Source organism: Lissotriton helveticus, chromosome 5_1, assembly GCF_964261635.1.
Source record: "Lissotriton helveticus chromosome 5_1, aLisHel1.1, whole genome shotgun sequence".
Taxonomy (NCBI): domain Eukaryota; kingdom Metazoa; phylum Chordata; class Amphibia; order Caudata; family Salamandridae; genus Lissotriton; species Lissotriton helveticus.
Window position 1 is genome coordinate 1293674838 of NC_136065.1, and position 15376 is coordinate 1293690213.

A 15376-nucleotide genomic window follows, 5' to 3' on the forward strand; every position below is an offset into this window, starting at 1 on the left:
CGGGATACTCTCCCCCTCCCCGGGCCCCCCATCATTACCTGGGCCTCTAGTGGGCTAAATTCTGTGAGGGTAGTTGGCGCGGGGAGATGCGCATGGAGGGCGTGACGCAGTTGCAGGTATCGGAAGTGTTGAGCGTGGGAGAGGCCGTGGCGCTGCTGTAGGTCAGCAAAGGCTCGTACGTGGTCCCTCACCCATACATCCCCGAGCACCGAGACCCCAATGAGATCCCAGCGTCGGAATCAGCCCAGGGATGCCACCTCTCGGAGCCAGTTCCCGTGCCAGAGTGGCGTCTGGCGGGTAAGTTTGCGGTCCCATCCTGTGTGGCGTAGGGCAGTATGCCAAGCCACCAAAACCGCTCTGGTAATGGGGGCCAAGGTTTACGGGATGAGGCACCCGTAGAGGAATGTCTGGATCTGAGGGAAGTCCATCTCTGCCAATTCCACCCGGTATGCCGGGTCGGACCAGCCGCCCGCATACCAGTCGTGGATGACTATCAGTTTGGTGGCGAGATAGTAGACGTAAAGATGAGTCACCCCTAGGCCTCCGTCAAAGTGTGGGATGCAGCTGTGTGCAAGGGAAATCCGCGGTCGTCCGCCGCCCCAGAGGAACCTGGACAGGGTTCAGTCTAGCTCCAGAAACCTGGCACGGGGGAGTGGAATGGAGGTGTTCTGTAGGATATAAAGGAATTGGGGAAGAATCATCATTTGGAACAGCACGCTCCGCCCCATGGGATTAAGGGGAAGGGAGTGCCATTTCTTCAAGTCCGATCTCATGTGGGTCACTAGGGGCATGATGTTCAGTGCCCATTCCAACTCCAGCAGCAAAGTCACCCATATCCCCAGATATTTGACCGAGTGGTAAAGAAGGGGGATGGACGACTGCCAGTCGAAACATTCCCGGCAGGGGTGCAATGGGACCAGGGTGGACTTGGCCGCATTAAGCCAAAGGCCGGAGACTCGCTCGAAGTCCAGGAGGACTTGGAGACATTTGGGACCCGAGGTCGCCGGGTCCGCCAGTTACAGGAGCACGTCATCGGCATAGAGGGCGATCTTATCTATGTGACTCTCATTCCAGGCCCACCCTTGACTGAGGCGTTCATGCCGGATGAGCGTCGCCAAGGGCTCCATCGCAAGCTCGAATAGGAGTGGAGATAGTGGATACCCCTGGCGCGTCCCTCTACGTATCGGGAACGCCTGTGAGAGCGTCCCGTTGACCAGCACTCGGGCCCTGGGGTTCGCATATAGGACCCCAATGTAGCTGCGGAACCACGTGCCAAAGCCCATTTCCCTCAGCACATCCTGTAGATACTCCCATCCCACTGTATCAAAGGCTTTCTCGAAATCGAGAAAGAGGAGGGCCAGATAGGGAGACAGACAGGAGCGATGGGCCAAGGCCAGATGCAGGCGGCGGATACAGTGATGGGTACCTCTGGCCGGCATAAAGCCACATTGGTCCGGGAGGACCAGGTCTTGTAGGAAGGGCTTAAGCCTCTGGGACAGTATTGTGGCGAAGAGCTTAATTTCAGTGTTGATGAGTGAAATAGGACGGAAGTCTGCACAATGCACCGAGGGCGGATGGGTCTTTAATGAGAGGTTTTAACACATAGCCAAGGAAACCTTTCCCAGATTTGCAAACCAGCCTCCCACCAAACTAAATCTCTTGCCAAGCTTTTCCCAAGCTCCTTCTCCAGTCAGATCCTCAATCTCATGATGAATCGTAGTAATGTTGCTTATATATTTCTCCAGGTCCTTGCTAGTATCTGATATATAAGTACAACATTCCTGAACTTTCAGAAGTTTACAGACTCCACCCTCTTTTGCTAAAAGGACATCTAAAGCAAGACGGTTTTGCAAAACCATTGCCCTTATCGACAACATTTCTCCTTCCACCAGCACTAGCGACTTAGCTGTGTTCATTAACAACTCATCAACCACTGTTGCCAACTTTCTTATTTTCACATCATTCAAGATCACTCCCAAACTTGGTATCATTGCTCCAAAAACGTCTCAAACAATTGCTCCAACACTTTCACTCCTCTTTACTATGCAGTGAATTCCTCCTTATAAAAGTTCCAAATCTTCTGCGTGATAGATTTTGGGAACAATGATTGCTAGATAACACGTACCATACCATTTGGCAGGCAACCTTACATAAGCATTCTTTCCACACATGTAATACACTGTCGGTATCACTTGCACAGTACCTTGCAAGAAGTCCTTTGCGGAATCTTCTAAGGTAAAAACATGATCACATGTGGTCTGTCCTACTGGAACATTCTCATAATATGTCTGGTGACGTCTTATGCACAATTTTACTCTCTGCTCCTCGTCTAGCGCTATTGGATCATAGCTCCATTTCAATGTGTGGAACTTCTCTTCATTCGTCCAATCCATCCTACCTTCTCCTGAATCTCGTAACTGTGTTTGTTTTCTGTATCTGTCTTCTACCTGATCCATGAATTTTTTCTCTACATCTGATAACAAGCACGTCAAATTATAACTCTAAAGACGGTATAAAATACTTTTTAAGTCTATCTTCTGTTTTAAAATAATCATACTTAGTTAGATACTCAGTTAGATGCTTATAAGCTGGGACTTCAGGAAGCACTGAATCATAATTGGAAAAGAAATACTCAAACTGTCCTCTTCCATAAAAGATACTAAGCAGCAAACTACAAGAAATTCCAAACGTCAATGGAAAGTGATGATATCGAATACCCTCGTTCTCTGAGGCAGGTAATTGCATACACACATAGCAATCTTTCGTATCTATAGCATCAATGTACTCATACAACAACTTAGCATTTGCATTAAGCTTAACGTCACTTCTAGAAAGATCTATGTGAAACCTACGGCTCTCCTCTAGCAGCAAAGCTCTTTCATTTCCTATATTGACCTCTTTCTTCCTAGGAGTAGTAGGTATAGGAGATCCCTGTACCTCCACTGCCTGCTCATGTGGAACTATATATGAAACTACAACTACTAAACTTATAAGAACTATCATTCCATCTGCAAGTGTACCTACTATACACTTAGATCTACGACTTGGATTTCCAGCATCGATTGTCTCAGAAAAGTACTCAAAGTTCTCAGTTTAGCAATGAACATTTCAAGAGTCTCTTTTCTCCTGCTTCAGTTGCTTGTGAACCAGTTCGAACAACACTTGAAAAGGCTAGAAGCCCCCTTCTTTGATTTCAGTTCCTTATTTACACAATACAAAAGGATTCCTTAACACTTCTCCAAAATCTATGGAAAGCCCCTAAATTTCTACTTCTTCCACTCGGATCAAGGTTAACTCCTTTTGACTTATTTACAATAAATTTGCCTTAGTCCACAATAAGATTTGCTCCGGTTATCTCTAGAACATGCTGCAAAAGTTCAAGTCGAAGAACAATCATTTCATGAGAAGGAGCTTCAAAGCCAAATGTAGGAAATACCATTTTGTTCATAATTAGGTTTTGAATTCTGCTCAGCACAGGGGGATTCGGAAGAGTGATGGTCAGTACTCCTTCGATTTCAAGTCCTGGTACCAACATCTCAATGAAATCCAATTGCATTCTATTGAAAGCTCCCCCCGACCTCCCAATGTGACTCAGTGGAACCACAGTCTTCTTTCCAGCATTTATTTGTTGGCAAGTGACACACCTCTGACATACAGCTTCAGCCAGCGTACGAAATCGTGGGTTATACCACGTCTGCCTGAACACTCGCACCATTGCTTCTCTGCCTAGATGTACCGCACCATGAATCTGTCTTGCCATCGGGTACAACATGTCATCTGGTAAAACTACTCGACCATCACTTGAAACCCAAAGGTCAACATCCCCTTTCACACATCCATATTTGATCCACACACTTTTCTCTTGTTCTGAAACCTGTTCCTGTAGACGCTTGAGTTCATCCCAAGTACCTACCATGGCCAACATCATGGTGAGCTCAGTTATTTCTTGGCTCTCTCCTGTGTATTCTTCAGTAAAAATGCAACCTGGTTCAGCACAGAAACGTGCAACTTCATCAGCATATTTATTTCCAAGAGAGACAAAATCCGTCCCCCTGCCATGAGCTGTACATTTGACAACTGCTATCTCCCTCTGGCGCTGTAAGGCTTCCAATAGTAATCTCACAAACTCCCCATTCCTAATAGGTGATCCAGGCGATGCAATTTAACTCCTCTGTGACCATAGCTGTCTGAAGTCATGAACCACACAGAATCCGTACTGGCTGTCAGTATCAATGGTGATTCGAATTTGATCAGCGGCCAAACAGGCTTGAGTCAAGGCAATGATTTCAGCTACTTGAGCGGAGTATACTCCTTCGAGACAATTAGCTTCAATCACTCCTGTTATGGTACATACATCAAACGCGGCTCTCAACTGGCCGACACTGTCTCTTAAGCATGAACCATCAACAAAGAATATCTCATCAGGGTCAGACAATGGCTCATCAACAATGTCAGGTCTCTGATTGGTGCAAAGATCAGTCACATCGAGACAGTCATGGTCCTCACACTCTTCATCAAGTGTATTTGGTAATGGCATCAATGTTGCACATTCTCCGCAGCAAGAATAACTTGTCTGTAGCGTGTGAGTCTATTATTTGTCAGGTGCTGCGTTTTGGTACTGGTCATCAACAGTTCAACAGAATGTGGAATGTACACAATTAAAGATTGTCCCGTTAGATTGCTTTCACGTCTGTCAATGCTGACATCTGCTGCAGCAACGGACTTGAGACATCTGGGCAACGCTGAAGCTACTGGATCTAAAATAGCTGAGAAATAGGCAACTGGTTTACGGACACCTTCATGATCCTGTGTCAAAACTGATAATGCACAACCTTCTGGCTCACAACAGAATAATGAAAAAGGCTTATTGTAGTCAGGCATTCCCAAAGCCGAAGCATGACAAAGGTCCTCTCTCAGCTCCAAAAAGGCCTTCATACAGTCATTGTCCCTTGGTACCGGATCACTCACATCCTTGTGCGTCAGTCTCTGCAAAGGCTTTGCTTTCAGAGACAAGTTGGGAACCCACTGGCAACAGTAGCCAACCATCCCTATGAACATTCTGACTTCCCTCTGTGTGGTAGGCACAGCTATACTCATGATCGCCTCAATACAATCAGGTGACTCCTTCCTCTTGCCTTTCTCTATTCGGTGACCCAAATACTGCACCTCAGTCAAACAGTACTGCACCTTCTTTGGGGACACCTTGTGTCCATTCTCTGCCAAATGATTCAGTAAGGCGATGGTGTCAATCCGGCACGCATCCTCTGTCTCTGACCCAACAAGGCGGTCATCTATGTACTCCGCGAGAACCGAGTTCTGCGGCAACACAAAACTCTCAAGATTCTTTTTCAAGATCTGATTAAAGATCAATGGAATCTTTGTACACCCCTGAGGGATACAACAACACGTTAACACACAGTTTTCCAGCTTAAATGCAAAAAGAAATTGGCTCTCTTCATGCAATGGTATCGAAAAGAATGCTTGACACAGATCAATCACAGTGAACCGCTCAGCTTTGCATGGGATCTGAAACAATATCACTGATGGATTCGTTACCACTGGACAACATGGGACAACTATGTTGTTGACCTTTCGCAGTTCCTGCATAATCCTAAATTTCCCACTCGGTTTCTGCAATCCCATAATGGGTGAGTTGCATGGACTGCCCATTATCTCTTTCAGGATTCCCTGCTTAATCATAGAGTCAATTACAGGTTTTACCCTGCGATCGTTTCTGGTGACAGATTGTACTGGGGTGTTCTTGGAAACTCAACATTTTGCTTAACCTGAATCTTAACTGGCTCCACTCCTTTGATCAGCCCAATGTCCTCTCCAGTGAAGTCCCACACCTTCTGCGAGACTGAATCCACGTACAAATGCTGATTTGCAACCTTAAAGGTGGCATCATCGTCATTAGTCTGCAATTCCACTCCCTTGGGGGTGCAATAGATAGTGCAGTTGAGCTTGCACAAAAGATCTTTTCCTAACAAGCAGACTGGACTTGAGTCGCACACCACAAATTGATGTAGATCTTGGAATGTTTCTATTCTCACAGGGATCAGCTCCATCAACTGACTTGTTATTTTCCTGTTTGCTACACCTACAACTTGGATTGATTGTCCCGAGAGGGGTAGGCTGGGAACTACTGCAGATCTCACAGTAGAACGAGTAGCACCAGTGTCAACCAAAAAGGTGGTATGGTGACCATCAACATCAGTTTCTACAAATGGTCCCCTCTGGTCTACCTCCAAGACTGCCCCAAGAGTGTCAGTCTTCCTCCCCCCTCAGGCACCGTCATGCCAACCGGTCTGAATAGTACCCATAGCTCCCATCAAAAAGAGACATCATCTGGTAAGTCTGAGTCCCTTGCGGGATCTTCGGTGGCTGGGGAACCTGTACTTGTGGAACAAACTTCCCCCCTTTCATTGTTCTGGGCCTCAACACAGCATTTGCCACTTCGGGCACCTGTACTGTCTTCCCCTCTAGCTGCAGCTAATTTGCTGGGTTCAAGGGACACTCACGCCTCCAATGCCCAACCTGGTGACAAAGGTGACAGGCTGTGGTCTTTTTCAATGTCGCTACATCCACTCTCACTTTGGGCCCTGAATTTCCTTTCCTTGGTTTTGACCATTCTGTTTTGTCCCCAACGTTCTTCCATTCGGCTGCATCTGAATTCCCTTATCAGCCACTTGCATCTGAACTAACATCAGTTTATCCATAAGCTTCCTATATTTTGAGTCCACCTCATCACTGCAATACCTGGCATATCGCAATATTTCGTCTACCGGCTTGTTCTGCCAGCAGTTCAAATGCTGTTGGATCATGAGGCAAATCTCAGGCCTTAGACCCAAGACAAACTTAGAAACAAACTGTCTCATGTCTTGGGGGTCTAAAGTATTCAGCCCACTGTACTGTTTAAAGACTTGCAAAAGCCTCTTATAGTATTCATGCACTGTCTCCTTTGATTCCTGAACCGTCCGATCTATCTTGACCCAATCAATATCCTGTGGCGATATCTTGGACTTCAACCATGTGATAACCTACTCATACATTTTCATGACAATAGGTGAAGGACCATTTGTAACAGCATCTCTATCTGGCTCAGAGGTAGGCCAATTTATCGCAACTTTACAAGCTGCCAACAAATCGCTCGGAACTACAATATTGAACAATGTGTTCAGATCAATCCACAACACCTTCGAAATCTTAACAAAGCGATTCACCTATTTGTACCACTCAACTGGCCTTTCTCTCAGTTTCAGAAAATCATTTGTGAATGCTGCTAAATCACCTCTACTCCAAGGCACATGGATGTCCCCTCCACTAGATACCTCCCGTAAAGGACTATTCCCTACTCCTGACATTCCCCCTCCTGGAGGTGGTGTCTCCGCCACACTCTTCCTGGTATCCTCTTTTTTGGACCATCTTTCTTCCCACTTATCAAGCCTGTTCCATGCTCGTATCCCTATGACCAATTCTCGAATGTGAGTCTTTAGCCCAATGACCCTCTTCTCATCCAGGTCCTGATCACTGTACTGCAGTCTATGGTTCCCTTGTAACATTTTCGTTTTAGACAAATCCACCTCATATCTGTTTGCCAATTCAGTTAGTTTCTCATGTGCTGACCTTGCCTTAAGAGTCACATCTTTTGCTACAAACATCAACTCATCTGGTTCATAAAGTTCTACTCTTTCTTAAGGCAAATTTCCTTTAACTATCTCATCCACTTCGGCTTTTAACCTCATTACATCTTACATCTTTGCCCTTATAGCCATTTTCAGAGTACCTCGACTAGATGCACCACTCGACTCTCCACAAACGCTATTATGTTCTCTGCCTTCATTCCTTTCAATGGTATCCCTAGGAACTGGCCTGTTCTCTGTGCTTCCGTGGTCTCAATCTCCTGTCATCCTGTCACTTTGATTCTCCACTGGCTGTTCCCACGTCCCTAAATCTGATCTCAATTCAGCAAATGATTTAGGCCTCTGCCCCCTCAGATCCATCGGCCCCCTTGACGAGTCTGCTGTAGCTGGCAACGGTGTACTCAATTCCGTGGATCTCGGTAAGTGAACCATTCCGGTCACTGTACCATTCCCTCCAGAGCTATTTCCCTCTGCCACTACTGACTGCGATGAACTCCCATTCCTCACCTGTTCTGGATCATACATTGGCACTATGGGACCAATGGTAACTGGTAAGGGCATCTGGCAACCTCCTAGCATCTGTATTCGCTGGTGTCTGCATTCCCATTCCTCCGGTTGAGATTTTCCCAGTTATTCCTGCACTAGATGAAACTTGTGATTCTCTAGTTCCTTCTATCGGGACTGATTTCCCTTCTACTGAGTCTGGGTTGAATGGAGGGGGTCTCTCTGATAACAGCCTTTCTATCAAGCTATCATCTGTATTGCTGTCATTTTCATCGCTACACTTCTTCTTGGTGTTCCCCTCCTTGACCATCAACGGAAACAACGTATCACCTTCAATGGTCTGTACTCTCCACCTTTTCTCCAATGCATCCCATTCGCCTCTTGGAATGCCCTGACCGATCTCTTCATTCTTTCCTGACTTTTGTCCCTATTCCTTTTGTGTGCCGCTCTAATCCATCCATGTAACGCTTCAAACTGTGTTGGTCTAGGCAAAGGTTGCAAGAAGCCATGATATATTTCAACTGATACAACACTTTCAATCTAAAGGTCCCAAAACGGGGAAAAGTCAGTCCTTCATTTCCTTTTGTCATTTTACACCAATTCCAGAGCCAAAGAATGGTGTGCAGTCCCCCATTTGTGGCCAGGTAATGAGCTGTGGTATCCTCGGGAGGAGCCTCTTCTCCTCCTTGAGTAACCACCTTTTTTTCTCCTATACACAGATCTTGTAAAACTTTAAAACACTTCATGCTGAATTCAACTTTCTTCTTTTCGCAGTGCTCTTTTACTTCCTGATGACAATCCACCAATACCAGAGCGGCTTCACACCAACCGACCTATCGCAGCGCGGCACCTTCTGAAGACCACTTTCCTCCGCTTGCAGCAGTTCCCCTCCTTTACAATCCGTTTCTCACTCACTTACACGTCCCATTCATACGCTGAAATAACTGTTTGTCCACCAAATGTCCAAGAGGTCATTTCTCTGACTGTACGTCCACAGTCTCATGTAATTGTCTGCCTCAATCTGGCAACTGGCTGTCCGTGAAACGATTGGACAATCACCTCAGCTGATAGGTTACAAACGCTCAATGTTCCACATACAGCAACCCACGACCATCGTCAGCTACTGACGCACTCACACATTCACTCCCCCTATCTCGGTCTGGGCAGTCGATGGTACCTCACGACTCCCTTCTCCATGGTCGACAATTACGCTATAAGTGTCTTCTACACCACAGTCTCTTAGAATACTCGTCAAGTCTAAGATTCCTGGGCTCTCAGCCTGATCTCGCAAGTACTTAACACTCACTCCAACTCTGCTAGACATCAGAACATTAAACAACAACACAATCTAACAACACATAATTCTGTTCGTACTCACTCTCCAACGAACTGCTGCTTTCACCACACTGTCACTCTCCGTCAGTTTCCATGAAACACCGCCGTCCTCCGCCGACAATCCGCTGGACAACCACCACCTGAATTCTATGGGGCTCGGGAAACTCTTATCCTAATCTAGATCTCCCCTTACTCTAGAGACAACCATCCTCGTTTGCTCCCAACTGCTACCGCCGGATTCTTGTTTCTAAATTTTACTTTGTCTTACCAACCCTAAGAATTCTCCATCCATTTGATCTTTTTGTCTGCTGAAGAAACACTTTTCATTCACAATTTTATCAATAACCTAATCTATTTAATTCAAAGGAACTACTGACTACTAAGGTAAAGTTTTGAAAGTTTATTACAAAGCCAAAAATAACTGAGTATACAAGCACCTCAGCAAGAGGTTAAGAAAATAAATGGGCACTAATACAAACATAATCCTACGCAGGAGTCTCATCCGACTCAAAATGATGATTAAGGTGATCTCTAAAAGCATCAGGCAAACGAGTACAGTCCCTACTTGAAGAGTTGACTGCATTAGACCAAAAAAAAGAAAGGTTATTAATCTATCCCTACACTAACACTAAAGTGGCATCCTTACTTAGCATCATTCCCATGCAAGAGAAAAAGGTGTCAGCAGTGAAGCCTTCTGTGGTATCTTCCACCCACTCTACCACCACCCTCATGTCCCATTACACGCCGTGGAATGCTACGTGGTGACACCACTTAGAATGTCACCACTGCGAGGGTTCCAAGGAGAGCGCCGGAGGTGACTCGAGACCGGCTGTGTTGGTGTGTGCCCGTTCAGCTGTGGCTGAGGTCGTATGTTCAGTTCCTGGCTTTGTTTAGCACAATAAATACTTTTGCTACACCTACCATCGCTTCCCTCCTCATTGAGAACCCACTACACTGGTGAAGAGGGTCATCCTAAGGACACATAGACGACCTCAACACGCAATAAAGGAAGGTAACGGAAGAACATTGAAACACTCATAAAGAAAACTGCCTGCCGAGCGTGAAGGGAAGAAGAATCTCATGTCGTAGGGAATAGCGAGCGGAGCACAGAATAAACGACATGGTGAGCTCGGATTATAAGAATTAGAAACAAATGAGGAAGCAAGTAAAAGAACTTACCGGTGAGTGTCGCAGAGGGGTGTAGAGAAAAAGTAGCGCAACATGTCCCTAGACCTTTGAGTGTGTATATAGACTTGACAATTTCTGACACGAAGGAATAATAAGCTGAAGAATCCTTTTTTAAGGGCGCTGGCGCAGCGTGAGTTATACCGAACAGCCGAGGGAAGTTCACACTAGCCGGCGTGTAGCGGTGTCACATATATGCATGCTGATGAATCTGAGCAAGCAGAAGGTCGAGTGAAATCCCAAAGTATCCAGTCTTGAGGTGGCGAGGCGGTGCGATCGATTTCAGCGGGAGACAGCGCGGGGTATGAGGAGAATTCCACTTATCAACCCAGCGGCAGCGCGAGGTGATCGGGTGTGGCAGAGAAGGCTGAAGACTCATTGAGGTTGATTCATGACTGGTTGAAGGACAGACAATTGATTTTTGGGGCGCAATCGAGCTCACAGGCTGAAGAAACTGGAGGAGTGTCTCAACACACTTGGCATTTCCTGTCACTCAGTGTAACACAAAGGAGCTGGCTTGTGTAACGAGGTACATTTCACTGACATAAGAGGCAACAGAAAGTGACAATGCCACCTAGTGAGCTCCAGAGTGCACTGCAGTCATCTCATATCTGTGGTTAAGTTTTTTTAGTGTGGTATTTATCGCTCCTGTTCATATTTCTCCACAGAAAAAAGTGTAGTCACTCCATGCCATCTTAATATTGTTTTTTTAAAGCCATATTACATGCATAAACAGTGGCTATACAAGGTGCAGAGAGGATTGAGAAAAGAAGAGTGTTGTAGGCATTATGCAAAATGTAACGCCACCCCCTATGTTTCTTTTGAACCCAGGAGATCCCTCCATACAATGGAAAAATTGGAGAAAATAAATTCATGAATTATGCGGTTGTATGCGGGCCAAATCTGGGGTTGGAGAGAAAAGTGGCTTTACTATCATATTATTTGGGGGCGGAGGGAGAAGATGTGTTGGACCATCACCCAGAGCTAGGTGCACAGGAAGCCAGAGGTTTGAATGAATTTGAAATAAGCATAAAGAAACTAGATTTACACTACCTCCCCAAAACTAGCACCATAATGGAAAGATACCATTTTGGAAAGAGAGGACAAAAGGAAGGAGAATCAATAGAAGATTTTGTATCTGATTTACGCAAGTTAGCCGCAACATGCAAGTTTGGGGGCGCTAGCGAAGAAAGGATCAGGGACCAGTTTGTGTTGACGTGCAGAACTGAACGTGTACGTGAGGAGTTGTGGTTGAAAGACGACCCCCCACTTAGAGAAGTACTTATAGTGGCCAAACAAGTAGACAAATGATGCAATGTGTTAGTGAAATAAAACAGGACAGTGAAGACAAAGGCAGGGAGAACAAGGTCAATGTGAGCGAGGTTGTGGCAGAAAGGGAGAGTGTGTCAGAAGTAAAGGAACAGAGAACAGTACACAAAGAGCAGAAAGAGAGCAAAGCTGGGTGGCTATTCAAAGGCAACTGCTACAGGTGTGGGAAGCAGGGACACATGGTGAATGATAGGGATTGCCCAGCGCTTAAATACACTTGCAGCAAATGTGGAAAGAAAGGTCACTTTAGGCAGTACTGCAGGAGTGGCCAGGGGTACAAGAAGCAGGGGAAGGATACCACTACCAGAGTGTGTGACGAAATAGTACTGCAGGTACAGAGTGGGCAAGTTTGCAATCCCAAAGACACCATAAAGGTTGAGGAGACGGGTGTAGAAGCCATGTTTGATTCTTGCTCCAAACTGACGATCATTAATGCTGATGAATTTGAGCGGGTGTCTAAGGGCAAAATAAGATTGAACCGGATGGACGTAAAGCCAGGGGGCTATGGGGGACGATCTATCAGAATGAAGGGTTACTTCTGGGGCACGGTGGAGTACAAGGATAGAGTGACTGTGTCAAAAGTCTATGTATCCTCGTTGGGAGACAACATCTTGGGTTGGCTGGCCCAAAAAGAGTTAGGGATTTACCTCAACCCTAACTAAACCCCACAAATTTTAATACAGGAAGTAGAGGAAACTTGGGAGGGGATCGACGCAGAGTTCAAAGAGGTGTTCACTGGCGAATTGGGATGCCTGAAGAATTACTCCCACAAGATAAGACTGAAAGAGCATGCAGTACCAGTCGGGGCAAAAGTTAGGAACCTACCCATAGCAATTCAGGAGGCAGTTAGGGTCAACCAAGGTAGCAGGGGCCCCACATGTCATCCTCACAGGGGATTTCAACTGTCACCTCTGAGAGAATTAGAGACCAATAAATAAGGATTGGTCGCGGTGTTCAGTGGTAAAAGGACCACATTTTGTACATTCCGCAGAGGGGAGGAAATAGACAAAGTTATAAAAAGGCACAATCTGGTGCACACAATGGACCTAATCGAACTAGGTAGTGGTGGGGAACCTAACCCAACTTTTAAGGGCAGAGGCTGCCACTCATATATAGATTTTATCATGGTTTCTCCCATACTTGGAAAATGGATCAGCAGTATGGCAATTGAAATTAGCATTTTTAGTGATCACAACCCCTTGGTTGTGGAACTAAAATGTCTAACCTGTAAGAAATCAATGACCAGAGTAGATGCAATAGAAAAGGTGGTAGATCAGGGGAGGAGACTTAAGTGGGCAAAGATAGATGGAGACGAATGTTATAAGAGTTTTGTAATAGTAGGGCTAAATGCTATAAATGTATGCCTGGATGAAAACAACGAGGGAGTGGTGGTGGTCAGCGCATTTGAAGAAATAGCACGCCTTGTTGACGGTCTATTAAAGACCAACAAAAGAAGTAAGAGAGTCACCACATCTCGTTGGTTTGACCAAGATTGCATCAAGGCACATAAAGATCTTAAATATTGTCTAAAACAGCGCCCTAGGGATAACATCAGAATAGCCCATTGTAGACTGAAATATAAAAAGGCCCTGAAGTCCCGTAAAGAAAGCCTTCAAATACAAGCCTGGGAGGACCTAAGGGAGGTGGCAGAAAGAGGAGATATGTCTGGGATCTGGAAAGTCATAAACAAACCGTGCTTCCAGGACCCAAGCGCACCACAAATTCTGAATACCATCTTACCAGAACAATGGTATACCCACTTCCAGAGCTTGTACAACCACACAGGGGAAACAATTCACGATGAAGGGCAGAGGCCAAATCCAACAGCACGGCTAGATTTCTCTATGGCAGAAGTGGAACTGGCTATCTTAGGGTTAACCAAAAACAAAGCACCGGGACCTGACGGTATACCCCCTGACCTTTATCTGAGTAATATTGACCTGTGGGCTCCCATTCTCACGAGGGTCTTGAACGAGGCAGTTGTGGCAGGGCTGCCTCGCTCATGGTCTTCGGCGACAATTGTACCATTCTATAAAAAAAGGAATCGGGATGACCCCTAATGTTATCGTCCCATATCATTAATTGACGTAACGGCGAAGGTGTTGGGCCGTGCCATCTTAAACCGCCTACAAGAATGGGCAGAGGATAACCAAATACTTACAGATATACAATATGGGTTCAGGGAGGGAAGATCAACTACCGATCAGTGTCTGAATTTATACCTCTTGACGGCCAAGTACACTATTGCCAGCAAGGGGGCTATCTACCTGGGGTTTATGGACCTTTCCGCGGCCTTCGACCGCATAAACAGAGAAAAATTATGGGCATTGATGATAAGCCTGGGGGTGGAACAAGAGCTAGTTGATACCCTGAAGGCCCTACACTGGAACACATCTGCTACGGTCCGCTACAACCAAGATGGAAGTAAGACAGAACCATTCCTATGAACGAGCGGAGTGCGGCAGGGCTGCATATTAGTGCCATTTTTATTTTCCTTATACATTAATAACCTGGACAAGGAACTATCCAAACTGAGCGTGGATTCCCCTCAAATAGGCCCTCGCTCAGTGCCCGTCCTGCTTTATGCGGATGATGCGGTGCTGTTAGCCCGAACACCGCTGGGGTTCCAGAAGCTGATCGATGGATTCGTTAACTTCATGGCTACACTCGATCTGTCAGCTAACCTGGAAAAATCCTACGTTATGTCAGTTGGGGCAAGACCAAAAAGGAAATTTGTATATAGGATAGGCTCTCACAAAATAGGCCAGGTCCAGTCTTTTTCCTACTTGGGCGTTTTATTTAATGAACAATTAGATTTTAAATCCCTGTCTGAAAAACACGCGGCAAAACTGGTGGCATCATCAGGGGCCATAATGGGTTACGGGAGAAGACTAGGCAGATGGTCGCCTGAACAAGTACTTAACTTGTACAGATCAATATGCTGCGCTAAAGCAGCCTACGGGTCAGAAGTGTGGGGCTTCACAAATAAGTATCTGCACCAGATTCAGGTGGAGGAAAATAAGTTTTTTTAAACGATACTGAAAGTGCCAAAAAGTACTCCATCTTATATTCTACATGAAGAACTGGGGGAGCCCTACATTGAAGACCGAATACAGATCAGACCGCTCCTGGCTTGGATCAAAATTTGGACCAATCCAGTGGCTGGCCTCAGCAGGCAAATTTGCCTGAATCGTGACAGAGGGGGCCATATTCCCTGGATAAAGTACGTAAAGGATTCATTGGAGGTAATCGGTTGCAAAAACTTTTTTACCGGACCCGAAACCCTAGAGGCCCAGAACAAGACGCTGGTTAAAAAACTGTTCTGTGAATGGACATCTACGAGAAGGGCTGTCACGGAAAAATGTAAATCTACAGTTCTG